Here is a 27,208-nt window from a genome sequence, read left to right as displayed (position 1 = left end):
CCTTATACCCAAAATAAAGATAGAATGATGTGAGTTTAATACTTAAAATTTGAATGAAACAATGCCTTTTTGAGATGTTTTACTAGTTGTCCTTAACAATTTATCTTAAATGAGATTGAGGGTAATACTATTTCTTTTGGCAAAAAAATAAATATGTAAATGGAACTTTCTGAGGTAGATGAGCATTTGAATGTTTTTATCTAGTGTGTCTTGGTAACTTAAGAACAAGCCACTTGTTGAAGAAAATGAAATAGTAACTAAAAGAAAAACATCCTGTTAGAAAAAAATTATACATTTTCGCTGTCTTGTAATCTGGTTATAAAAAGAAGCTTTTATAAACTTAATGAATCTTGTGAACTTTCACATATGTTCCACTTGTGTCCTATTTCTGCCACATGTCATGCATGTTCAGTAATGTCAATTAACAGGTAGGTCTTCTTTCACTATAAGTTACAGAATAAATAAATGTGTTCTCAGACCTTTGAGTCTTAAATATGAATATTCTTTGCAGTTTTTTTCTGTACTGCCTGGTTGTTGATAGAAGCACAAAATATTTTTCTGTCTTCAAACTGTGCCTCTGCTAGTTCAGCTCTAAACTTGGGGTTAGATTAGACAAGAACTAGAGATTTTTTTAGAGAGATTTTTGAAAGGCCTCTATTGAGATCATTAGAAGATTTGATAAATGTAGTACTTTAATAGCTAATAGTGCCTTAATAACTTTAAAAACATTTCTCAAATCACTTGGAAGATATTTATTACAATCCTACTAAGTAAAATGCAGTTCAGCTTTAGATAAGGAGGGTCTTGAAGTTTTATATAAGGTTTAGGAAATTCATTTTATTTCCAGCTAAAGTGATTGATTATCAGTGCAGGGTTTTGTTTCCTATAAAGCACTAGAGAAAGAAAAGAAATTGTGCACTGCTAATTAAAAAAAAATAAGGTGAATGTATTTCTTAGAGAAAGATAATTTTCTTTCCCTTACAATCTCTTCTTATTTAAAATAAGATTCCTCTTACTTCCATCTATCTTAATGTGATAGAATGTCACTCAATGAAGAGCTAAGGATTTTTAAAAAGATTTTATTTATATATTTGAGAGCAGGAGAGAGAGTATGAAGTGGGGGATGGGCAGAGGGATAGGGACAATCAGACCCCCCTGCTGAGCAGGGATTTAGATTCAGGGCTTCATCCCAGGACTGGAGATCATGACCTGAGCTGAAGGCAGCCATCAAACTGACTGAGCACCCCCCAACCCTCGCACACCCCATAAGGATTTGATTGAGACTATTTGTTTTGTATTCATTCATAAGTTTTGTAAGTTGTCCTCCTCCCCACACACATAGCACCACTTAACATGGGTAAGTGCCTTTTATAATAGTACTATAAAATTTTAATAAACATTTCAGATTGTTCCATTATAATTCTTTTAGTGGATATACCATCTCCTCTTACTACTAGACATATATTTTCTTAAATGTTCTTAATATAAATATCTAACATGGATATTCATATATAAAGCTTATGTGACAATTTATCTTAAGATAGAGTCCCAGGAGTGGAATTATTGGGCAAACCAAACCCTTTTAAGCCTCACTGTACATATTGCTAAAGTGCTTTCCAAAAGGCTTTATCAGTTGATATCCTTGGATGTGAATTCCAGGATCCTTTGGGGAGGCTGGTGAAGACATGTAGCAGAGAGTGCCAGATGGTGTCTGGAAACGTGGTCTCTAATCTCTGCTGTGCCACATACAAATTGTAGGTATCTGGCTTAACCTCACTGGTGTGGAACTCTGTTTCCTCGTAAACCAAGATAAATTCTAAGTACTCTCCTAGCTCTGATTCTAATTCTATTGAAAAAAAAAAATGAGTTGAAACGAGGATCAGTGGTGACATCTGAGCAGATGATTTGAGAGGATGAAACAGATGTACCTGAAACAGGAAGGGAGGGAGGCCAAATGGACAAGACATTTGGTTTTCTATTCAGGTGTTTTATCTAAAGAAGAATACAGTCCAGTCAAATTATAAGACTTCTGTGGAGACTTAAGGATTTTCAAACAATTTTAAATAGAGAATAAGGAGATTTGTATGTAACTTTTCAAAAGTTGTGCTCTGTATGGCTTATAGGTTACAAGATGCCTTAATCCAAGCCAGAAAAAGGGAGAGAGAATGTTAAAGATTTAGACATTTATAAAAAAAAAAAGAGTAAATTGTTTTGTGACAAGAAAGGAGGCAGAAATTCTGCATCATCTCCAATATGTAGGTAAAGGTGAAGGTGTAGTGTAGATTAAGCCTCATTATTTTTCATTTCAGGAAACAACTTTATCTTTGCCTTTAGTAAAAAAACTTAATCTCTATTAATAATTTAGGCAACCAAACATCATTAATGGTTGTGAGGGAAATCTGACTCTAGCCTGACTTTGCTTCTCAAGAACCAGATTGCCTTCCAGAAATTTCTGTAAAACATCTCAATGACATTATCACCAGTGGAGAAAAATTTCCTTGAACCAGTTTCAGATATTTAATTATTAAGCAGACAAAAATAATAGTAATAATAAAAAGTTGATAAATGAGAATGTCTGTAATTAGCTTCCTAAATGAAGAATAACAAAAAATACTTTTTTCTTGATATCTTGAAAGTTCTTAGCTGATTTTTTGCCTGTTTTGTAAGTTGGCACTTCTCATCTGATTTATAAAATTTATAAATAAGAAATATAAATTATCCTGTAAAAACAAAATTTATATAGTTAAAATGTTTTTAGGTAGAAGAAATCAAGTTTGTTAAATAGTGTTAGTTTTTAAACCTTATTAGTCATTGAGTTCCACTCTTTAGAGTTCCCTGATAGATTGTTAGAGTTAGAAATAGTGAGTTCATTGCTTGACTGAATAAATAATTCATATGGCACAAAAGCTGCTTTTTCTTTCTCCCCAGTTCCTTTCTCCCCCATTATATTCATTTTCTCTCTTTTAGAAAGGGTCCTTTGGAGGCAAAGAGTAACTTTGTGTGAATGTACAAGGGCTTGAAATCCGCATCCTTGCAACTAGTGTTAACTATCTGAGGTCAACCTAAGAAAATGAAGAATCTGTTTTAAATGTATATTCTCCAGTAGCAGCTGAAAGATATATAGTAGTTATAAATCACTAGACCTTATCCTTATAGTAAAGTTTCTTTGGGAGTTTCTTTTAGCAAAAGACATTTTTCTTACCAGATATAGTATCTTTCATAGTGTCGGCCTCAAAATCAAATTGAGTTTTAAATTTGAATAAATAATTGAATTTCTTCTAGTATTTCAGAAGCCTTTTTACTGGATTAAATGACACGGAGTTAGTCTGGTAAAACATGAAATTTTGTTTTTAATTCTTTATATGATATTGTAGAATTTTTTATTTCCTAAGGATGATAAGATTACATTAAATATTTAATGTGAAATTCCATTTTTTTCTACCTATTATATTATAGCACCAGAGTAGGAATTATGCCAGATTGTTTTATTTCTGCTGTTTAAATCATTAAGAGACTCAGGATTATATTGAATCAGAGCTGTTGTCTATCCTAATAATTTGACAGTGACACCACTGGAGATGATGGTTATTTTTTATAAATCAACTACTTATTTTTTGTAATAAATCAGCATCTGATATCCCAATTTTTTTTTAAATTTCTGTGTATTCAGCATATTTCATAGTATAACAATACTTTTATGTAATAGAAATATAATGTAAGACTGTAGACTGTAATCCAGACTTCTGTCGGCTGGAAATATCTATGAATATTTGATATTTTGCAACTCCTCCAGGGTGTTAGTACTTTACCTCTTCTTTGAAGAAGTTTCTGAATGAGATAAAATATTATGCTTAGTATAATTCATTGCTGTATATTTTATTGTATGCTGTTCTCCATATGATGGTAATCTATAATAGGCTAATTAAATCTGATCTGGATTATCTATTTTGATATAACCAAACTCTTCTCTGTTACCTATTTGTCTTCATTTTCTTTAACTTGAAGTGATGCCTTCTTATTTTCTTATTTTAAGACTTAATGATTCAGTTCATATTAACCTTATTCATAAATAGTCATTGTGATTTTATGACACATTGTGATTTTAAGCACTGAACTATATTGGGTTTTTTAATTTAAACTAAATGTAACCCTTAGTAATTCTTCAAACTTAGACTTTACCATAGTTTTCCACAATTATATTTCGTTAGTCACAGAAACCAAATATTTTTGGGTTTTATTGGCCATTTAAGTGCTGACACCAGTTATTTTTGAACTATATTTTTAAGGAGAATAGTATTTCACTTATCAATTGCTGCTTAACAAAAAACAAAACAAACAAACAAAAAAAACCCTAAGGTTTAGTGGCTTAAACACCAATAATTTATTTTTCCTCATCATTTGGAAGGTTGACTGGGGAATCTTCTGCCTTGTATGGTCTTTGTTGGGGTGTGTTAGGAAGGCAGGGTAGTCTCAAATGGTCCTTCATCCAGCAATGGATGCTGGTTGCTGCCCCCCGATCCTTAGTTCTCCTAAGGTCAATTGGGCTCCTTTACAGTAGGATAGCTGGATTCTAAGAAGGAATGTTCTAAAAAGTAAAGGCAGAAACCAGCTCTTTTATGAGATTCTGGAGTTATCCAGAATCACTTCTGCCCATTCTGTTGGTCAAAACACATCACAAAACCAGTCCAGATCAAGGGGAGGGGCAGTAGTTTTTTTTTTTTTTAATTGTTGGAGGGGGGAGATCACACTATAAAAGAGCAAATGGGATGAGATATATTGTTGTAGCCAACTTTAGAAACTTAAACTTTATAACAGGGGAATAGAATTTTTTTTTTAATTTAGCTATTTGCCATTACCACATTTCACAAACTAGTATAGTCAGGCACATAGGATTGTACACTGACTTTATACTAAAATCACCTAAGGGCTATTATCTACTATTTTCTCAGCTGTACATAGTAATGTTAACATCACAGGATAATTTAGCAGTTTAGATGATTTGTTTGAAAGTACACAGCATAGAGCTGGAAATTCAGTTACTCCTCTCCCGCCCTTGTCTCATGTCTTTCACATTTACATATATATATATTTGTGATGATGGTACTTAAAAGTGTGTTTTTAATGACAAGTCATAATTTACCTAAAGTCTTACTCATCTCATCAAGGCATTTTGATAATTCCATTCTGAATAAAGTTTATAAGGTACATATAATTTGTAGGTCTTCTAAGCATCTATTTCATACAAAATTCTTTATAAACTGCTTTTATATGGGCTGTTTCACAAAGTAATGAACTGCTGGTTGGTAGAAATGTTTAAACAAATTGGCTGTCCTTATTTGCCATAGTTCTACATTTTATTCTGCCTTCCACTTTGCAGGAAAGTCTTGTGACTTTTCCTAAGCAGTCTTTTTAGGTCATCTTCCAGAATTTGTTTATGATCTAATGTTTAAGTCCTTCACATAAAGATTAACAAACTGAATCAAAGAAAGAAGTCTGAAGAGATATATAATTTTCCAGTGGTCACTTATAAGGGAGGGCATAGAGATTCTATACTTTGTTTGTTCAAGAGAGCAAGGAATTGTTCTTGGTACTAATTGTCAAAGGTTTGATTCTGTTTGAGCCAGAAGTTGTTTGTCCCAGTCTCAGTAGTCACCAGTGCCACCAACCTGTCATATTGTCAGTGCATAGTTTTAGTGACCAGGTAAGCAAGTTGTAGAAAACAGTACTTGTATAAAAATAAGTGAAAGTCCATGTCCTGTTTTTCTCTTGAAGATCAGATTGAATAGGATATTGATTTGACTTTAAACAAGATCTACAAAGACCCAAATAAAATATCACATTAAATATAACAGACAATTGAGAAAATGGAGATAGACATAAGGAAGAATTTTTGGACAGTAGTAACGATTGTATATTAGAATAGGGTTCCAAGGAGAATATTTCAAAGAATTGGACGTAAAATAGCGTTAAGGATTGTGTGGGAAGCCCTGAAAGAATGGGAGAAAAGAAGTGGAGTCCGTTTTGTCAGGTCTGTCTCCTAAAAGGGGGCAGTGCTTCATTTCTTCTAAAAAAAAATAGTAACATTGAAATCTTGTTTCATTGTATTTTTAAGCGCTGACTTTATAAGTGATTTTTGGGAGAAACTTGTGAGTTTTATGTAAAGCATGATTTTCTGTATACAAACAATGGGCACCTTTAAAACTACCTGTTTGTGTAGCACTTGATTTAGAGAACATGTGCATGCATATTATTATTTTTGCTTGATTCAAAGAAATCAAGAATTTAAGATACATGCTTTAATAACTTTTTCTTCTCTTTTCAGAAAAATGAATCACTTTTCCTGGGGAAGAAAGTAGCATTCTCTCTAGGGATTATTCTGAATTACTTGTAAGCACAGGCAATGCAGCCACATGCTACTCTTGACCCTAACGCATTTATGATTGATAGCATACTTGGGAGGCACACCTAGTAGCAATTACTTTGGTTTGGTTTCCTTTCCTATTAAACTTGTAGGTTTTTTTTCCCCCACTAATTATATTACCTATTACTAGAAGTTAAGTAACTTCTCCTGAAAGTCACCCAGAAGAATTTAACATTAGGTTAAAACGCAACTATATATGGTTCTATCAATGCAGATAACTGAAGTGACAGATAAAAGGCATATTCTTGGTCATGTCTAAGTTTACACTTGGATAGACAGTGACAAGGTATTATAACATGTAATGACTGGTAAGTGTCTTAGTTATCTACTGTAAGACTCCTCTTGATCTGAAAAAAGTTAAAGTGAAAGAATACACATTTTAGAGTTGAGAAAATAGACTATTTCTTTTTTTTTCCCCTCACAATACCTACATAAGGAAGGCAGAGCAGATGTTGGAAAGTGTTACTAAGGTAAAGAATCTGAATTTTTGAGAGTTAAAGTCACATAATAAATGGTAGATCTGGGACAGATTCTCAATACTTCCAGATACGTGTATTGCCTACTATAGTATTTTGCCTTTTCTTTTTTTTTAATTTTTATTTATTTATGATAGTCAGAGAGAGAGAGAGAGAGAGAGAGAGGCAGAGACACAGGCAGAGGGAGAAGCAGGCTCCATGCACCAGGAGCCCGACGTGGGATTCGATCCCGGGTCTCCAGGATCGTGCCCTGGGCCAAAGGCAGGCGCCAAACCGCTGCGCCACCCAGGGATCCCTATTTTGCCTTTTCAACAGTAATTTAGTTATCAGTTAACTTCAATTTCAAGAGATTCATTATTCAACAAATATTTATTAAATGCCCTTATTGTATGCCAGGTGTTATGTTAAATTATATTGTAAGACAGTAAATAAAACAAAATCTGTGTGCTCATGAAACCAAAAACTTTGGAAAAGACTAAACAAATAATTACAACTAAATGAACATTAAGAGAATTTATAGGATGATATGAGAGTATATCATAGAACGGAACTGCCTGGAATGGCAGTATTGATGGTCAAGTCAGGCGAGGACCAGAGAAATTACTTTGCGGCTGAGATGGGAAGAATCAGCATTGAGTCAAAGAACGTTGCAGGTAGCAGAAATAGTGACTGCAAAAGCAAAAGAACAGAAAGGATATCAGTGTTAGCTGAGCATTGAGAAGAAGGAGGGGTAAAGATAGAGAAGAATGCAGGAAACAAACGAGATCTTATTCAGGATTTTAGCCTTTATCCTAAAGGCTACTATTGGGAAGCCTTGGGAAAGTCTTAAGTAGAGGAATAATATGATTACATTTTCATTTGAGAAAACATGAATCTGTAGTGCATGTAAAAGCCTTTTATTACAAGCTATTTCTGCACACAACGTTGGGGATCATGGATACAGCAGTTGAGTTGGAGAGAAGGTGATAGGTTGAAATTTTTGAGGTAAGACAAAGCTTAGGGATTTGACAGAAACCTGAAACCAGTATTATTATTGTTTCATCTATAGAGTTTGATTGCAAGATTATCGCCAAAATCCTTTCACTAACTTATGCTTAATGTTAGGAAGTGACTATATTAAATAATTTAGAAAGCATTATTCCTTAAATAATTTGTGAGTTGAGTGAATTCCTGTCATTTAATTCCATTAAATGGAAGAGCTTAGTTTCAAAAGAGAATTTGGCTTGCTTGCTTATTTATTTATTTATTTATTTATTTATTTATTTATTTATTTATGTTTATTTATTTGAGAGAGAAAAAGAGAGAACCGTATTGAAGGGAGATTCAGAGGGAAAGGGAGAAACAGACTCCCCACCAAGCAGGGAGCTTGACTTGGGCTCCATCCCAGGACTCTGGGATCATGACCTGAGCCAAAGGCAGAAGTTTAACCCACTGAGCCACCCAGGCACCCCTGGTAAAGCATAGAAGTAATTTTGTATGTATGGTACATATACATATTGTGCATGTGATTTTGTTTACATCACTCTTTAATCAGTATCAGATTTGAAAGTTGACTGAATCTTTAAGATTCTCCTATTCTTGGTCGATTGGTTGAAACTCAGGTGAATTTAAACCATTAAACCATTCTGTTTCAAGTAACATTCTATTAAATACTTTTTTCTTTATTATGATAAAAAGTTATTGCTGGATCATTGGCTTTAGAAATAGGCAGATACGTGTATTGTCTATAGGCTCCTAGTTATAAGATTCAAGAAGAGATAATTTTAGAAATATATTTCCCTGAACACCTTATGAATTGCTTTATTTTCTTAGCTAACAGTTTCCTTTGTATACTTCTGGTTAATATTAGCTGTTGTATCAGGGGCTGAATAATCAAATACCTAGAAGGACTTTTGACTATGAAGAATTAGGGCATTTAGGGAAATATTTGGAGACTGGACTTCTAGAAAGTTTATATTCATCTTAGTAGGGCAGGGGACAACTAGTATTCTGTTGCATTTGGTTGTAGCCACATAGATATTCACACTGATATCGGTGTCAAGTTTTTTAGTTTTTCAAAAATATCCTAAAATACATATCTTTATGTGAATTAGTTGGCGACTAATTCGGATGTTTTAAAAACGCTCTAACACTACTGTACAAAATAGGCCTGTGGAATATATTTGGCCTATAGGTCTCTATTTTATACCTTCTGCTTTATAGAGGTCTACTGTATATAGGTAAAAGATCAGTTTATTCCTGGGCAAAGTAAATGCCAAAATAGGGAAAGAGAAAGGGAAGAGAGGAAAGAAGAGATGAGATACTTTTTTGAAAGAAATACAAAATTAATTATCTAGGTGGTATTTTTTTTTTTTAGTTTAAGTTCAAAAAGAAATTCACAGTCCCCAGCATAATTTTATATGCTTCAGAACATATTTGTAACAACTTCAACTATCTTAATATGGTAGCTGGGAACTCAGAGTGGGATGGGAGTGTGTATAGGGTATTGGGAGCCAATGAAATATAGAGGAAAGTCTAGTGGTTCTTAAACAGTTCATGTGACATCAGAAAGAAATCAGACAACAGCAAACTGAGTATAGATCATGAAAGCATTACTCTATTAAAAGCATAATTTGACTTTGTTATTAATGACCAAAAAGAGGCCCAATTGTTTGCTACAATTGAGGTTTTAAATACTGCCATCCCAATAACACATACTATGCAATCATTGTATGCAATTAAGAAAATAGAGAAAAGTAGTGTATAGCACTTTTCTTTAAAAGCCAGGAATAGGTAAAAATACATTTTATAATTTTCTGAAATTATTTAGAACTTGGCACTTAATAGTTTTCCAAAAGCTAAGTAGTTTCCAAATTCATCTGATTTTGGAAAAGAATGTTAATTGCCTCATGTAAGAAATCATCTTAAGTAAGATGTAGATTGTCAGTGAAGCCAGTAGCTCAGTGATTTTCTTAAAGGACTCAGTTTGCCTTTCCATTCTATATGGTGTATTGCCTTTCTCCCAGGGCTGTGGTTACAGAATGACTGCCAGTTGCAATCAGAATTATGTTTCTTCTTTCAGATCCACAGAGAGAAGGTAACTTTACTTTCAAGGGCAATATAGCTTTTTTAGTTTGCCCTAAGCAGTTACCCTTTACCTTCACCCCTGCTTGCTTCTCGTTGACCTAAATTTGTCTGATTCTGAAATACCTAAAATAATCATTGGTGAAGGGGATAGGGTTTACCATAATAAGGGATTAGACTTATGTGGTCTAGGCTCCTTCCTAGCTCAGGGTCAGTCAGCTTTCCCTGAGGCACACTGACTACTGGGAGAGACTTGGATCCCGAATCCAATCATGAATAATTAGGAAGGAGAAAGCGAGGCAACGATGGATAAGCTCAGCCTGGTGCACTACAGGTATATGGAGAAGTATGTGCTGTCTGAAATTTGTGAAACACTACCATCTCTCTCAGTCAATACCACAAAGAATGAGGTGGGTCTCTGGTGAATGTGTTTTGTCTCAGTTCAACAGTCTCATTAGCAAAACATTTATATGCTACTGAGGTTTTTATCCAAAAATTTTCTTGTCACTTAATAGACAACTCTGTAGAATAAACTGTGGACCATGAATGGAACAAACTTAGTTTAGATAGTTTCTTAAATAAGCTTTACTTTGAAAAAATGTATATTCTCTTTTTGCTCTTCAAAGGATTTTTATACCATGATCTCTGTAATAGGTAGTGTTATCCTTATAATCTGATTATAAAGGTGAAATATAATTTATGAGATTATTTACAAAACAAAAATACTTATTATTAAAGTTTTAAAAATCTTTGTGTAGGGCAGCCCCAGTGGCTCAGCGGTTTATCGCTGCCTTCAGCCCGGGGCGTGGTCCTAGAGACCCCAGATGAGTCCCACATCAGGCTCCCTGCATGAGGCCTGCTTCTCCCTCTGCCTGTGTCTCTGCCTCTCTCTCTGTCTCCGTGTGTCTCATGAATAAATAAAATTTAAAAATCTTTAAAACAAAATAAATAAAAATCTTTGTGTAGAAAATGCTAATGATGTATTTTAAGCACCTATCATTTTCACTTTTTTTTTTTTGCTTTTAAAATTTTAACCAACTGACCATGTATTTCATTTCTTTCAGTTTTCAGATTTCTAAATATTAGCCAAATATTTAGTATCTGGGTCACACTATCATTATAAACAAATCTAGGCCAAAATGGTTTATGCTTCTCAGTTGCCAGCTTTAGTTCCTCTGTTTGACTATGCCTGACTTTCTGTTACTTGGTCCCTTTCAACTAAACTTTTACTTGTTTCTCAGAGTACTATGTTAATTTTTTTTGTACGGAACTGGTCTTTTTTTTTCTCCCTACCCTGAATCAAGGGAACAGAGCAAATAAATAAATGTGCTCTTGACTGCTGGGTTTTAGAATTGTTACTGTACAGAGTCACACAATGTTAAATTATCTACTGCAGTACTAATGATTGTGTAAAACTTGTTTAAGATACTAAAGAAACCATGTTTGGGCACAGGAGCTCTCCCATTTCTTAAAGTTTCAACCTGTATGCAGTCAGTTACTGGGAACATTGAAACTCCTAAAGACCCTGTGAAACTCTGAAATGTAAATTTGTTTCACAGGTCCTACTAGATGGGATAGGATCTTCCAAGTTAAAATGAGACATCTTGGGGCAGCCTGGGTGGCTCAGCTGTTTAGCGCCGCCTTCAGCCCAGGGCCTGATCCTGGAGACCTGGGATCCAGTCCCGCATCAGGCTCCCTGCATGGAGCCTGCTTCTCCCTCTGCCTATGTCTCTACCTCTCTCTCTCACTGTGTCTCTCATGAATAAATAAATAAAATCTTTTAAAAAAATAAAATAAAATGAGAAATCTTAAGCGTTGTAGTATCAGAGATAAGGGGAGAGGGAATGTATATCAGAACAACAAATATTTCACCTGCATTTTTGAAGTAGTAAAGTAAAGGCTACTTTGAAATATTTTTAACTTTGAAAGGAATATAGTTTATGGCAGTTTGTGTTAATGCAGGGCCCATAGTTTTGCTGAAATTAAGAACTTTATACCTTTTGGAATTTTTAATATTGTTTTTACTCTAAATTAATAATGCTTGATTTCTCCCTGCTGTATCTTGCTTTGAAAACAAAATGACAGCATGTATACTTCTTGAAAGTTCCTAAAAAAAAAAAAAAAGAAAGTTCCTAGATAATAGTTTATTATCATTAGATATTCAGTTAGTAAATTTTCCAGATAATAGGTGCTTACCTTCTTTGATTGTTAAAACATTTCATCTCAACCATTCTTATTGTAAAGAATCTTAGAAAGCTTTATATATTTTAATGATTCTGGATTGTTGATGAATATTTGTTGATATAGTGTCTTTAGGGGCTACTGAGGTATGTCATAGGGCCATTTGTCTTTAACAATAAACCGTTCTCAATAACTGTTCTTTTGATTTTTGTTAAATGGTGTTTCTATTTTTCAAGGCTTGATATTAATTCTTATGGCTACTAGCATTCAGAGAAGGAAGGGTATTTGTGAATAAAGTAAGAGAAAGAAGGTTCTTAATAGGCTTGAAGAGTACTTCAGTGAGGGAAGTTCTTGGACTTCACGATGTTTACTTTTATTTCACTTGGTGCTTCCCCTCTGTTTCATGATCCCACTCTCTTATGCCCAGCCCCACCCCACCCCCTTTTTTTTTCCTTAAAAGCATGGTACTTGGCATGTGTTCCAGATTTTGGAAGCAAATGATGGGGATTATAACGGGATCATTGAATACTGCCAGAATCTTGGGCAAATTCAGAGCTGTAAAATGGGTATATTATACCAATATCTGAGGATTGTGAGCTTAAAAATAATGGGTCTTAAATCTAGTGTAGGAAATACTTTAATAAATGTTAGTTCCCTTTCCTTAAGTTTTAAAATAAGTAACCCATTTACTTCAGAAATGATATTTGCCCATTATAGTATCATTTTATACTCTAATGTTTAATGAGTCAGTATCCCTAAAATATGGTAGCTTTTAATATCTCTGTAATCAGAAATAAATAGTATATGACAAGATATTGTTGATTAATTTGGTTGGTCATATGAATAAAATGAGGTGAGATATTTTTGAAAACTGAAATACAAATACAGAAGCAAGAAAAATCGTTTTTAATAAAATGGGATTCTTTTTTTTTTCAGCCAATAGGATTAATCATATTGAAATACTTTACTGATATTTCCAAAGAGTTAATAAACGAGTGAATGCTGTTTCTTTAATGCAAAGGTAGATGTTAACCTAAAAACCATGTAGACAAATTAAAAACTCTACAGAATTCTCAAGGTCCTTTTGTATTTACCAGTGCCACAACAGTGATGCACCCTATTGCAGCAAGCTTCAGAAACCTGAAACAGTACTGTCTGAGTACTCTTATAAATCACATATTTATTACTATGAGATTTTATAATCATCCACAGCTTTTATTCAGTCCATTTACAGATCAGATTATAAAGATATCATGCACTTATTAAGCGCTCTAAATACACATCTCATGCTATTGAGTTTTGATTGTACCATAGGGGAAAAAACAAAAAGACTTATAGAGAGCTGTCTCATAGTAGTATGAACAACTTGATTGAGAAGACCTGTATGTGTAATATGATGAAATTCTATAAAATTGCCTATTAAAAGCTTTCTAAAAAGACTGGGAAGGGGAAGGTGGGTGGGCTGGAGACACGGTTTGAATGAGAGTCAAAGATGTGATTTAGAATTTTCTTACGTTTAAGAATGATAGGAGATTTAAGGTGAGTCCAGTTTAACGAAGCAAGGAGTCTCACTTCCAAAGGAAATGAATGAGCTTTATTATTGAGATTTATTTGTAAGTACAGACTGTGATTGTTGGGGTAGTGGTAGGGTAGAATTAATTTGCTTAGCATCATTGCCTGTTCAAAAGAGTTTTGGTGAGTGTTGAATGATTTTAGGTGTTACCTAATGAGTACTCACTCTGACTTTTGAGACCAATTGAACTAAAAGCCTGTTGCATTTCACTAGAAACATCTTACGAGTTATGACTGGATAGACCATGAAATTTCATGTGAGTTAGTAGCCAGCTTTTATCCTTACAACTAAACCTAAGCAGTGTTTTGACTGTTTCTTTTTATATTTCCTATTTACAAATATCCTGAACCCCTCTTGCTGCCCATTTACATGTAGTTGGAATTAGTTAGATCACCTGAAGTAATCAAAATAAGACTTTCTTTCTAATGCTATCCGTGAAGCATGCTTAAATTGCTAGGCAGTCCTATGAAAAACAATAAAATAAGGTGCCAGTGAAGGAAAAATAGAAGTGATGTCATGGCAAATTCTAAGAAGTTGTGTTTTTTATTAAAAAGATTTGCTACATTTGTATATATTCCTCAAATCCATGCTTTTAGACTGTAAGAGTTGTGTATAAGACTGAATGTATGCCTTAAAGCTTATAAAGGTTTAATTTAATCATAGAGCTTTATTTCTCTAACTTTATGAATTGGTTCTTTGCATTTGCTTGGACTGATAATTTGAATATTTGAGATTTGGTTTGGAGGTTAAAAAGTTGAAATCTTTCTAATAAAATTATGTCTGTTTCTGAGATATAACTGTTTCTTTCCTTGATGATAGTAAAAAAAAAGCATTTGTTCTTAAGAGGTCTTAAGTTTGTTGACTAGCTGTGTGACTTTGCACAAATAATGTCATATTACTGGAACTATTCATTTATAAAATTAGAGGTAGTGTTAAAATCTAAAACTCCTATAAGTAGATTAGTAGAATATATTTAAGATGTATACAAACATAAATACATTGGCAGTTCCCTTGCTACTCGTCATTGTTGGAATCTGAAACTAGTTTTGTTGTGTTGGGTGCCTTATCGATAATATTACACCAAGAGAATCATACTGTGCTTTTTTGATTCATGATTTTGTTAATCTGATAGTACTTCTCAGGATTATGTATCTTGTAAATTATTGACATGATGATTGGAATTATTAGAATGAGTGACATGAGCAAGTTGAAAATTGTTTCTTATACTGAAGATCCAGTATTTTTTACATACTCAATGTTCTGTAATTTCATTTGACTAAAGAATAGATCTTTGATCTTCTTCCAGAGTAAGGACATAACTACTTCTATAGCCATATTCTGTAATTAGTTTTTGCTTTGTGAGTTTCATCAGGCTAAATAAGAATACAGTGGTTGTGTATTTTCAGCTTTAAAAATGTTCCTGTTAATAAAGTCTTCTCAGATCAGCCACACATACAGCAAACCTTTTCAAACAATTTAAGCTTCCCCAGCGTGCTTGTTTCTTTCTTGGAAATCTATCCATTTATAAGTCTTTATGAGCTGTTTTTCTCCTGCCTCTACTCCCATGTTAAGTTCTGGATTATAAACCTGCTGAGAAAGGAATTTAATCTTTCCTTTCTATCTCATAGTACCCAGGAAAGAATTCTGTAAGTCACTAAATAATGTATAAATGTTATTATTATTGAGGGTTTTGGATTAAAATTATTGGATAAAGTAGAATGAGCCTTTTCTAAGATGTCAAATTGGGGTCAGTGTGATTAATTCAAAAGACATGGCAGTTTTGTTAAGCTCTGCACTTGTTCTGAAGTCAATTTCTCTTGATTTAACCATAAATTAATTAGTTGCCTTATATTCTCTATATATAATCCTTTAGTATCAGGTTGATAGCAGAAAGCTTGTCAGGGGCTAGGTTGGATAGATGTACATGTGCCCATGCACATGTGCTCATGTATGTGTACGAGAGAAAGCATAGATATCTGGGAATTGGGGCTACATGGTATGTTCAGAATTCTGGTCTGAGTATTACATAATTATCTAGTTATGTGCACTTAATAGTAGACTACTGACATGCAGAAAAAACTTTTAATCAGTGGTAAATGTGATACTTCAGGAAATAAGGACCTGTTTTCCATTCCTTTCAGCTTTATTCTATTGTATATTTTCCAAACACTTAAATTGTCAAAAATAAAATATTTTTGAAATGGGTCAACTTGTGTAGCTGGGTGGAAATATTGGAGCTCTGCAGTATATCTTAATAGCATATGGGAACAGTTTAATATGCCTAATATTTGAGAAGCATCAAAACAGACTGTAAAACTCAACAATCATAAAGGTTAGTGGTTAAGAATCATATATAATTGACAGGCTCTACAAAGATAGCTATAATAATTGAGAGAAAAATAGCCTAAATTTGGTGCAGAAAAGTAACTGAGTTGTTTTGCACTGTTACTAGAAGTTTACATCCATAGAGCTTTGTCTTTTCAATAAAAAGAATGAAATTTGCAGGCGGAGCATGTCTTTTCAGTGTAACCTTTAGCTTTTTATGGTATGTACTACTACAAGTAATTGATGATTTAATATATTTTGTGATTGTAGGTAATACTATCAAAATGTTTCTAAGTATTAAAGTTAGTTTTAAGGTGGAGTCAGTGTTTGACACAATTTAATTTTGAGACTGTATAATTTATAGATATGTTAATTTGGATTACAAAATAATTGAGGGAATTTTGTTAGAAGAAATTGAAGTTTACTTAAAACTGTTCTCTGAACATATTAGAATTTTAGAGGGTTTTTTTCTTTCTTTTGTCCTAGCATTTCTTCTTAAACATAATGTAATGACTTGAAAGGAGATAAATATCGCTCACTTTATTTTCCAGTTTAGAGTCATTGCTCATTATCAGTTGGTAGGTGTGGAAACAACTTAATAAAGTTTGGGTAATTTAGTTTCAGTTTAAATTCTCAACTGGCAATTGGCCGAAAACTCCCATCAGAAGACGTGAGCATCAAAATGTCCTTTTGTGATTTGGCTACTGTCTGCTTGACATAGGAAGGCCCTATCAAGAAAAACTAATGGAGTGATTAACTATCAAAAGAAAATCAATGGTAAGAGTTTTCATTTAAATTACAGTGTGTGTGTGTGTGTGTGTGTGTGTGTGTAAAGCATATCAATTTATTTGAATTAAAATTTTAGAACTTTAGAAATGTAGACAAATGTTTGGATTTATATGTCTGTGATTTACATTTGTAATAAAATAAATGCAAAGAATAGTTTTATAGACAAGTGATCTTATATGCTTAATGTTGATAAGAAAATACTAGTTAAAAGTATGAAGAATCAGTTACATAATTTATATAGTTTAACAGATTTGACTTTCTTATAGTTCTGTGGTTATCTTTAAAAAATAACATAAATATTGCTTGAGTGAAGCTTAACTTTTTTAAAAAACAAATTTATACCAAACTGAATTTGTTAGTTTCATAGATGTTTCTTACTAAAGTAAGTCGTAAGTTTTGCAGTAAAATAGTCTGTTGATCTCTGTTTTGTTTTTTACTTCCATAGTAAAATGATGGGGCTGGGGGGAGAGAAAGAAAGTGTATCATGTAATGAAATCCACTTAGTTTAACATTAGGTCTTTAAAACTGTATCATTGCTACTATATCTCTGTGGAAAATATTAAATTATCAGGATTAGATGTTTATATAGCAAAAATGAAGTAGAATATCTATTCATAATATAGCATTTATCAAATTTTGGTGATAAAATCAGACATCTCCCCCTGCCTTACACAAGTTTGCATTGAGAAAATAATGTCAGTTATATGCTTCAGGTGACCTTAAACCTAACATTTTTATTCTGTTTGTATTTGCTCTCTTTATACCCCTTTATTTGGACATCTGTGTCCCATCAGATTTGTGATTAGTCACATTAACTTCGGACAGAAGTGGCAGTAGTAACTTATAAAGGTTGAAATCAGAAATTGCTGTTTGTCAGAGCTTATTTTAGTAACATTATGGACATAGTAGCTTTGTGATAACTGGATAATGGGTGATGAAGCTCAGATATTAATAATATATTGTGATTCTTGTCAAATTTATAGTTTTTGAGATTAATTTTTCTTGCTCTATTAGAGATGTCAAAGTGATGATAACTGAATGTGACCATGTTTTTAACAATTTTCTAGAGCTTAGTAATAAACATATCATGAATAGCACATGTGGCAAGCACCTAGTACAGCATCTGTCATTATGTAAGCATTCAAACATTGACAGTGAACTAAGTACTCTAGATGGTAACATCTGTCCTTCAATCTATCTACCTCGTAATTCCAATTTTTATAGATTGTTATGTGTCATCCATTCAGCTAGGTGCTGAGGATAAAATGGCATGGTTAAAAATAGAGATACTTTTCTACCTGCTCTTGAACTTCCATTGTAGATAGTAATTATAGTGTAGAAAAAATTTTGCGAATGTAAAATTGCCACTGGAACTAATACTATGGAAAGGCAGAAGTCGCTCTGAGAGTAAAAATGTGGTGGGTGTGTAAATAAAGCACAGAACCCACACATTTATTTCTTAAAGTGAATTGATAACTTGTTTTTTTTTTTTAACTTTTAAAGTTTAATTCTATTTAAGTGTGGGTATCTTCTAAAGAAGATATGCAGAAAGACTACATTTTAACTGGGGAGAAATACATTTTTATGCTGTTATTTTATTATATTCCTGAAGAATTTAAACAAAGTAGCAAGAATTTAGTCAAAGTAGCATTCTCCTCGAAGAATTTCACTTATAGGAGAAAAGTGTTACAGGATGCTTTAACATTTCAGGATTGAATGCAATGAATGAGGGCCTTGATTTCTTCAGCTGAATTTAAGTTAATTAAAGGATGTCAACCATAAAATAATTACTCTCCTTTCTTAGCAACTGTTCCATTCTATTTTCAAGCTAGTACAGGAATTTATTTATCATTCCTTCAAATCACTGAGTTGTTACATGTAGACATTTATTAATGGCAGTATGATTACCTTAATCAACTTTTATCCCTTTTTGAAGGAAAAGAATGTAAAATTTGTGTATCTTTTGTATATTATAACATATATTTATTAAATTTTTGAAAATAAAACATTCATAGGCCTAATGTTTACACTTTCTCTGTGGGACACACAGAATCTCATCTAAGGGAAAGTCTCTAGTGATGTTTGAAGAATTAGAAAATTCGTTGTTTTGTATGTTCAATCTGTCAACATTTTTTAAAACTCTAATTGAAGACTAGCTTTTCTTTATTCATCTCATAGTTATAAGCAAATTGAATTAGGGCATACAATCTAGTATGCAACTAAAATTTGAAAAGCTTAGTTTTACAACAGAAGTGATCTTTCCCTAACTTACTACTAAAATAATGTAAGCTATTTACAATATTCAAGAAATGTCTTTTTTCAAAGAGCAAAATTGCAATTAAGTCTATTGTTAACTTTTAACTTAAAATTATGTTGAATTTCATCTCTACAGAGACCTCTAAATTTAATTTTTCCTGGATATACTCAAAAGAAGTTCACCAACCTCAGTATTCTGATTTGAAGTTCTTAGCTCAAATATCTAGGCAGGTCTGCCTATCAATGCTGGAAGAAAGATGTCCCTTCCATACTTCTAGGATTGTTTTGGGGAAAATGTTCCTTGCTGGGTGACATGCCTTGCAGTGCCCATGATATTCTATTTTATTGACAGCTCTTTTTGCTTCTGTGCAGTTTGCTTTGATTGGTCTGTGACGTCAGTTGGAGAACTGGGCATTAGCCACACAAAGATATTTTTTAAATGTAGATATGTAAGCCTCACAGATGGAAGAGGATACATTTCTTTTACTGAAATGAATGAAAAATAACCCTGTTTCAAAGCAAGCAAAGGTCTGCCAGAGGTTATCAGTTTTTAATTATGTAACTTTTCAGTATAAAAAACAATGTGGTGTCTGATTGGGCACATAAGTTGTCATATAATGGCTTCTCTTCAGAATTTTGGGACTACTGCTGACTGAAGAAATGGTGATTAATGATGGTGCTGAATTGGAAGTTTAAGAAAGGAAATTTTTAGTAAAAATGTTTACAATTGTTGGAAGAAAAAACATTTTCAGCTCAATAGATAAAGAAGAACCTCTTAAATGTGGAAAATAAAATGGAATGTCTTCCATTTTTTTAAGAATCTATGACAGAAATGATAAAGAAGGAATTCTTCCTGATATAAATCATAAGGATTATTTGGAGGAAATTTGTGGCATAGTCATATAATAAGTATATACAGTATTATATAAAATAGTTGTCACTAGAAATTTTATGCTACTATTTATGGTAGGATCTTTACTAAATAAAGTTAAGAAATAAAAGAACAAATCCAATCCATTCATTCTACAAATTCTTAACTGACAACCTGCTTTATGTCAGGCATGGCACTAGACATTGGAAGCATACTCATGAATAAGACTGATATGACCCTCTAATTTATAGTCTGTCAGGGAAGATAGGGATTGAACAAATAATTACAATAAAGTTTAGTGGCTTGTGACATTTTGAAAACAAAGCAGTCCTTTCTTAAGCATACCTTGAGAATTGATCTCTAGTATGCCAATCATTTAATCAGCTTACTTCACGAAATGAAGTTATTCATTTTGACATAAAAATTGGACTAAAATTTTGGGAGTCAGTCTTAGAAATTAGTAGAGACTTAAATAGTCTTGGTTTTTCTATGGCTTATTTAAAACAAACTACTAAGGAAAAATGAGTACCAAGAAATGTGAATATAAGTAGAACAAACTCATAATGCCTTATGTATGTTATACACTATACAGATCATTTAATAAAATCATGAAAGCAGTATTACATGAAAAATTTCAAAGTCATAGTGGTTAAGGAGTTGCCCTTTAGAGTTAGACTGATTGGATTTGAGTAATAACTGACACTTGAATGCTTTGCAGTTTCAGAAAACTTGCATAACTCTTCTGATCTTCAGTTTCCTCATCTGTAAAATGGGGATAATAATATAAAATTTTATAACATATCTTATAAAATATTATTTGATGTGTATAAAATGTCTAAAACAGCATCTGGCCCATAGAAAATGCTTACGGGGCCACATGTGTTGTTGAAGTTAACAAAAACAATAACAATAATGAAATAATTTCCCCATGTCAAAATGTTCTGCCTAATTCACAAAGTTGGGCCAACTGAAGTAATTTCAGAATGTTGCTTTCAATATATAGGTATTGCACTACAAAGAACTACTATCCTTTTTGCTGCTAACAAAATCTCAGTGAAATTCTCACCCAGGTTTTAGGCCCTCTTTAGCAGCTATACAGCAGTCACTCAAAGGCCTCCATAGAGTGCCATCTCCAGAGCCAGGGTTATCTCAGCATTTAACCTAAGACTCGGTGCATCCCAGTATCATGGAACTGATCCTCCTTGTCTAAGAAAGGAAGTAGCAAAGATCTTATTTACCCATGGGAGATAAGCCCAAACCAGATTAGAGTAAGTTTGGGAAGGAAGTAACTATGTTGATATTAAGTATTTTTTTTCCTGCAGAAATCTAAACAATGGATTTCTTCTTATAATAGGTTTGCAATATATTTGTAAAATTTGTAAACTTAACCATATGTAGCACTACTTGTTACTTTGCTCATGTTAGAAAATAAATTTTCTGCCATAAAATAGTCGTATATTACATTACTACTTCTGTATGTAATTTGAGAAACTATTTTTTAAATTTATAAAAAAATGTATTTTTATGTAGACTTTTACTGTATCTTTTAGTTTGATAGCCAAGAAAAATGTTTGTAAGACTTAAATAACTTTTGCTAAGTAATTCTAGTTGAAAAACAATTTCAGGGTAAAATTTAATATGACATTTTCAAGTCTGCATATGTAAAATTATAATTTAAATCTGTGGATTCAATTTAATTATCATACTAAGTACAAGCAAGTACTCCAATTAATTGTTTTCAGATAAAATATTTGAATTAAATCTAAAGTATTTCATAACCTAGTTTTCATTTGTAACGTGGAAATACTTCTTTCACTATAAAATGCTGAGAGAAAATTCTTTAAATACTACACATGTAGTTTCCCTTGATCACAATGAGTTTGAATAAGATCAGTCAGTAATTATCTATTAAAGACATACTATCTAGCACTTGCTAGCAATAGAATCATGGTAACCTAAAATAATCATACCACCACTCTGTTTAGGCCCTAGGAAGAATACTTAGACATGAAGCAGAAAATCTAAGACCTAGATCTTGTTCTGCTACTAATAAACAGAGGAATCTTAGATATAGAACCTATTAAAATTGTGAGGCCATCTTAGCATCTCAGGTTTAATCATCATATATGTGTGTATGTATGTCTCTATGTGTACACATATGTATGCATCCATCCTAAATTAATGTGCTGAATTGAAATAAAAGGATAAGACTTCATTAAGTTTTTTTAATTCATTAAGTTTTTCAATATTCAAATATACAGAGTAAAGAATTCTGTACTACAAAATATTTTACATGATTCCTTCGGGAAACAACATTACTGATTTTTACATATACTATTTTAGGACCTCTCAAATATTTTCATTTAAATTATGTACTGTTCCAAAATTTCACAAAGGGAATATAAACTTTCTTCAGTGTGCCTAATTTCAAACTGGATTTCCTTGTTAAGTGATTCTTTTTTTCTAATAAACATTTTCAGTAGATAACCAAATTATTTTTTATACCAATATATATTTTTATATATCAACTCACTTTTTATAAACCAGTTTTAAATAGCTACAGTCATTACCAGCTCTACTGTTGCAACATTATTAAGACATCCCTAGTTCTGTAACATCATGAATTCTCAGATTAGTTTTACTAATTCATCAAAAGAAAGACTAAAGCATTTTAAGAGAAAAGAAAACAAGCATAATTTATGTGTATACGCACACACGCACACACTTGTTGTACAAAGTGATCTCAGTGACTCACTTAAACACCATTCACTGCTGCTAAAGAGGAGAGGATAGTTGGGAGTAGCTAATCAAAGCACCAATGATATTATTAGTGTTGTAGAGTTCTATGCCCTGACTGGTTTTAAGTCAAGTGAATATTGGGTCGAAAATGTTGTATTTATATCTACTAACCATAAGAACTTGCTTGATATGTTTATTGAACTATTAGATGCTACTATAATCATAATTAGAATAATTTTTTATGTAAAAATTAATGAATTAAAATTGATACCTTTTTAAGCTTAATAGAAGATTTAAGAACACCTGTATTAGGAGCTACAACATTTTAAGTATTAAAATGCTACAAGGGTATTGAGTGAAAATATCTTTGGGGCAAGAATTAACACTTAAGTCTATAAGTTATTTGGAGGAAATATTAAAGCAATCATATGAAAGAAGACTAAAATTTATAAGAAAATAAAATTAACAAAGAAAAAATTTTCTTTGGAGAATGCTTAATTGTGGTGTCATGTGGAAAAAATTGTTATACATCATTAAGCAATCATTGATACAGTAAAAGTGAAGTCAAGAACCAGCAAAAATAACCTAATTGCTATGAAAATAAGATGACAAGTAGACAATCCTATCTTAGGCTGTAGAATTCTTTTTATAAGGGAAAGAGTACCTGACCACTGCTGCTCTTTGATAGAGGCTCATGAAGGCATGCATAAAGGGCTCCTGGAAATCTTTCAGGTTTAAATGTGTTTCTGCCACATACTTCACCCTTTAGAAATTCATTTAAATTTTTAAAAGAAGCATATAAATCCAAATATCCCTATGGATGTTAAACTTTTATCTGTCATTCACTGAATACCTAAGTACCTACTTACTAAATATAAAATTTTGTGCTTTTACACTTAGCACAGTGAGGCTGTAACACACTACCTCCTGTTACTTAGCTGAGACCAGTCAGTCTCATTCAGAGAAGGGAATATCCAATTGGTTAAAGAAGGGGTCATTTGAATATTGGAACAATTTTTGAAAATGTAGACCCAACTAATATAATAAGACCCAACCATTAAAATAAGGCAGCAGCATAAGTTTATTGAGATTTGAAGGAGGTAGGAAAGTAGCAAAATAATCTACCTTGCATTGATTCAGTGTGCCCAACAAACTGTAACATCGTTTGTTTCTTTTGGGGGTACAAATTATTTTCTTCTGAAAAATTTTTCCCTAAAGTACTATTGGACTAGAATTAAACATTTTTTTCTGTACAGATGTTTATATACACTGTAACAATATAAGCAAGTCTAATTGTTTTTTTTTTAGTATAGTTCATGTACAGTGTCAGTTTCCTCATCAGTAAAAGAGAGATCATAGTATATTTCTGACACAACTGTTGAGATATTCAGTAAAATAACATGTAAAGAAAAAAAGAATCCACTGTTCTACATAATAGACATTTAACCAAGATTAAGTTCTAACTCATTGATTTTGTTTTCCTGGGTTCCTGACAACCAGGAAGGGTTTGCCTTAGCTACAGTGAGGATTCTGGTCTCTAGGTATGAGCTACGTTTTGGAGAATTCTGGCTGAGAGAGGGAGTAGAGGAGAACTCAAGTAGGTAATTTGAGATGCAAAGGAAAGATAGAAGGTTCAGTGACATGGAGGTTTTGCAGAAAAGCAAATGGGAAAAAATCAATTTTAAAATGAATCTTTTAGAATGCGAACATGTCTATTGCCATTTGCAGGACAGTCCATCATATATTCTGCATCCTTGCTTTGTATAGATTGTGAATGTTTGGTGTTTAATAGGGTAGTAAATAAAAGTTCTGTTTTTACTTTCATGAGAATATATTTGGCTTATTAGGTGATATTCCTGGGGCCTGAATTTTAAAAATTTATTGTAAAAAATTTCAAACATATACAAAAGAAGAGAGACTAGTCTAATAAATGCCCTCTGTCGGTGGCCCAAATTAAACAGCCAAATTATGCCACATTTGCTTCATCCACTTCCTCCTTTTTTTCTTAACTATTCTGAAGCAGACCCCATATTTTAGCTCTTTTTACTCCTACATTCTTCAGTATGCATTTCTTTTTTTTCTTAAAAAAGAGACATTTTTTACATAAACATAACATCTTTCTGACATCAAACAAAATTAATAATAATTATGTATGACCTGACATTATCTCCCTATTCAGTTTCCTCCACTTTTGTTTCAAAAATGCCATGTACCATTTGGGGTTGTTCATGAGGAATGCACACAGGATCCTTCTTCTCTTCCTCTTTACTTCCTATTCATGACTTATTAAAGAAACTGAATAAGTTCTCCCCTGTAACATCCCTATTCTGGATTTTTCTGTCAGCTTTCTCAGTTCACTTACTTCTCTAACCTCTGAGTTGCCTGCAAATTAGAAGTTAGCTCAACATACTTAATTAAAGTTCAGCTTTTATTTTGGCTCATGATGGGGCAGGTGGACAGGAAGACTTCATACATGGGACTTCTCCTTCAGACTGCATCACATTAGAGAGCGTATAAAGTCTCCTTGTCATGCTTTTAGTGATGCTGAAATTGGTCTGGTGATAGTCCAGTCTCCTCTCATTGTTTCATCCCTTGCTGGTTGTTCTCTCAATCAGTTCTGTCATTAGGGTTTGCAAGATAATAAATTTTTAATCTGCTACCCCTTCCACATTCATTAGTGGAAATTCTTCTATAAAGAATTTCTCTTGTGAACTATGGCTTTTGGATTTCCCTGACATAGTTCATCCTAAATAGAAACCTGGTGCTTTTGATAGATCTTAAATCCCTAGTTTAATGCCCAAGAGTAACTTTAGATATGAGGAGCACATGGCACTTACGTACCCATGTAATTGTAGGATTTTTATATAATAAAAGTATTTCATATGTGATTTTCATGAACATTGTCAGTATTAGGATAACTTTGTATAATTACCATATTCAGTTTTAATCAGGCTGGAATTGAGGACCTTTTCCTGGTTCTGCTTGGTCAGATGTACTGCCTTGTGGTAAGTTATGGATGATAAGTTGAGCTTCAAGGAATAGGAAACTTCATTAAGTCAGCAAACTAAACCCGTATCTCCTAGCAGAGTAGTAGCATAGGTAGGGATGATTTTATATTGCTATAATTATAAATTCAAGAATAAAACAATCACCATTTTTATTAGTTTATTCAACAATCAACACTAACTCCATTTTTACTTAACACTGTCAATGGACAAAACCTGAAGAAGAAGAAATAAAACCAAAATATTTCATTTTTAGATGACATGATTGATTAGGGAAACATATGGCAGTCAGCTTTAAAACTGTTTATGTACAATAAAAATTCAGTGAAGTACAGAATACAACGTATCTTTACATTGGTAATAATGGAAAAAGACCCAACTCAGAATTGTAACACATCAAAATATAATACTTAACAATAAATTTGAGAGAGGTGTTAGAACTTTAGAAAGAAACTATTAATATATTTGAAAATATTTTAAGATCAAATAAATGGAAACTTTCTGAATCATGAGAATATTGGAAAATTGGCTATAAGTAATTTATAGATTTCTGGGTTTACTTCTAATTTTCAAAATTCCTAGTGATTTTTTAAGACTCATATACTTATTTAAAGAGAGCACAGCGAGAGGGGCAGGAGAGGGAGAGAATCTCCAACAGACTACCCACTGAGCCCCATCCCTGGGCTCTGTCCCAGGACCTTGAGATCATGACCTGAGCTGAAACCAAGAGTCAGAAGCTTAACTGACTGCCCCACTCAGGTGCCCCTCTAAGTGATTTATAGTGATTCTGCAGTGGGGGAAGTCTCACCCCTGATATGTATCAGAAACCTTTTAAGGCAACAATGTCTAAATTAGTAGAGTGATGCAGGAATAGATAGGCAGCCTGGCTAACTACAAGAGACCTCTGTGCCTCTTGGGAGATTTAAATATAAACTTTACTTGACCCTGACTTCCTGGTCAGTGAGAGTTAAGAGAAATGCTCTTCATCCTGTGACTTACAGATGAGATTTCTGTGCCTGACTAATGCATTTCATATTTCTTACTTCTGCTTGCATGCCACCCTGATTTCTGCTAGTGCCAATACAGGTATGAAATTGGCCCCTTTAGCGAGTTTCAAAAACTTAGCAGTTTTTAGTTTACCAGCAGACTTTTTTTCTTGGTCTTTGAGCAAAATGTTACTGTCCACATCCATGCCCTCTTTCCTAAGTAAATATAGTTGGTTTCTTAAGGGGAATTCTGAAGATTAAACCTTTTTTCCATTTTGTAAAACATGGATCATTGCAGCATTATTAGGAATCCAAAATTAGTCCCATCTACATATAACAACTGAATATATGATAAAAACTCTTTCCTATAGGAGAGACCACCTAAAGGATTATTTATTCAATATTGTTAGATCGTAGTCTTCGGTGGTATAACTGCAAAACTGATTAGACCAAAAAAAATGTTTCATTTGTGTTTTATACAACCATAGGAATTTAAAAGAAAAAGCATATACTATACCTTTGC

At 32.8% G+C, this 27,208-nt stretch overlaps 1 protein-coding gene across 5 annotated transcripts in view; it reads left to right on the top strand.

The window, feature by feature from the left end:
* The window catches only part of ZEB1 (zinc finger E-box binding homeobox 1), a 181,114-nt gene that overhangs the window by 27,291 nt on the left and 126,615 nt on the right, over positions 1–27,208 (top strand). For 2 of the 5 annotated variants that reach the window (XM_038529891.1, XM_038529892.1), the window contains exon 2: positions 16,658–16,816. The exons of the other annotated variants lie outside the window; for them this stretch is intronic. The gene's annotated coding sequence lies outside the window, so the exon portion shown is untranslated. The remainder of the gene's footprint in view (positions 1–16,657; positions 16,817–27,208) is intronic. 5 annotated transcript variants of the gene reach the window in all.

Source organism: Canis lupus, chromosome 2 (genome assembly GCF_011100685.1).
Source record: "Canis lupus familiaris isolate Mischka breed German Shepherd chromosome 2, alternate assembly UU_Cfam_GSD_1.0, whole genome shotgun sequence".
NCBI classification, from domain to species: Eukaryota; Metazoa; Chordata; class Mammalia; order Carnivora; family Canidae; genus Canis; species Canis lupus.
Note: the sequence above shows the minus strand (reverse complement) of the source record. Positions and strands in the feature narration are given on the sequence as shown.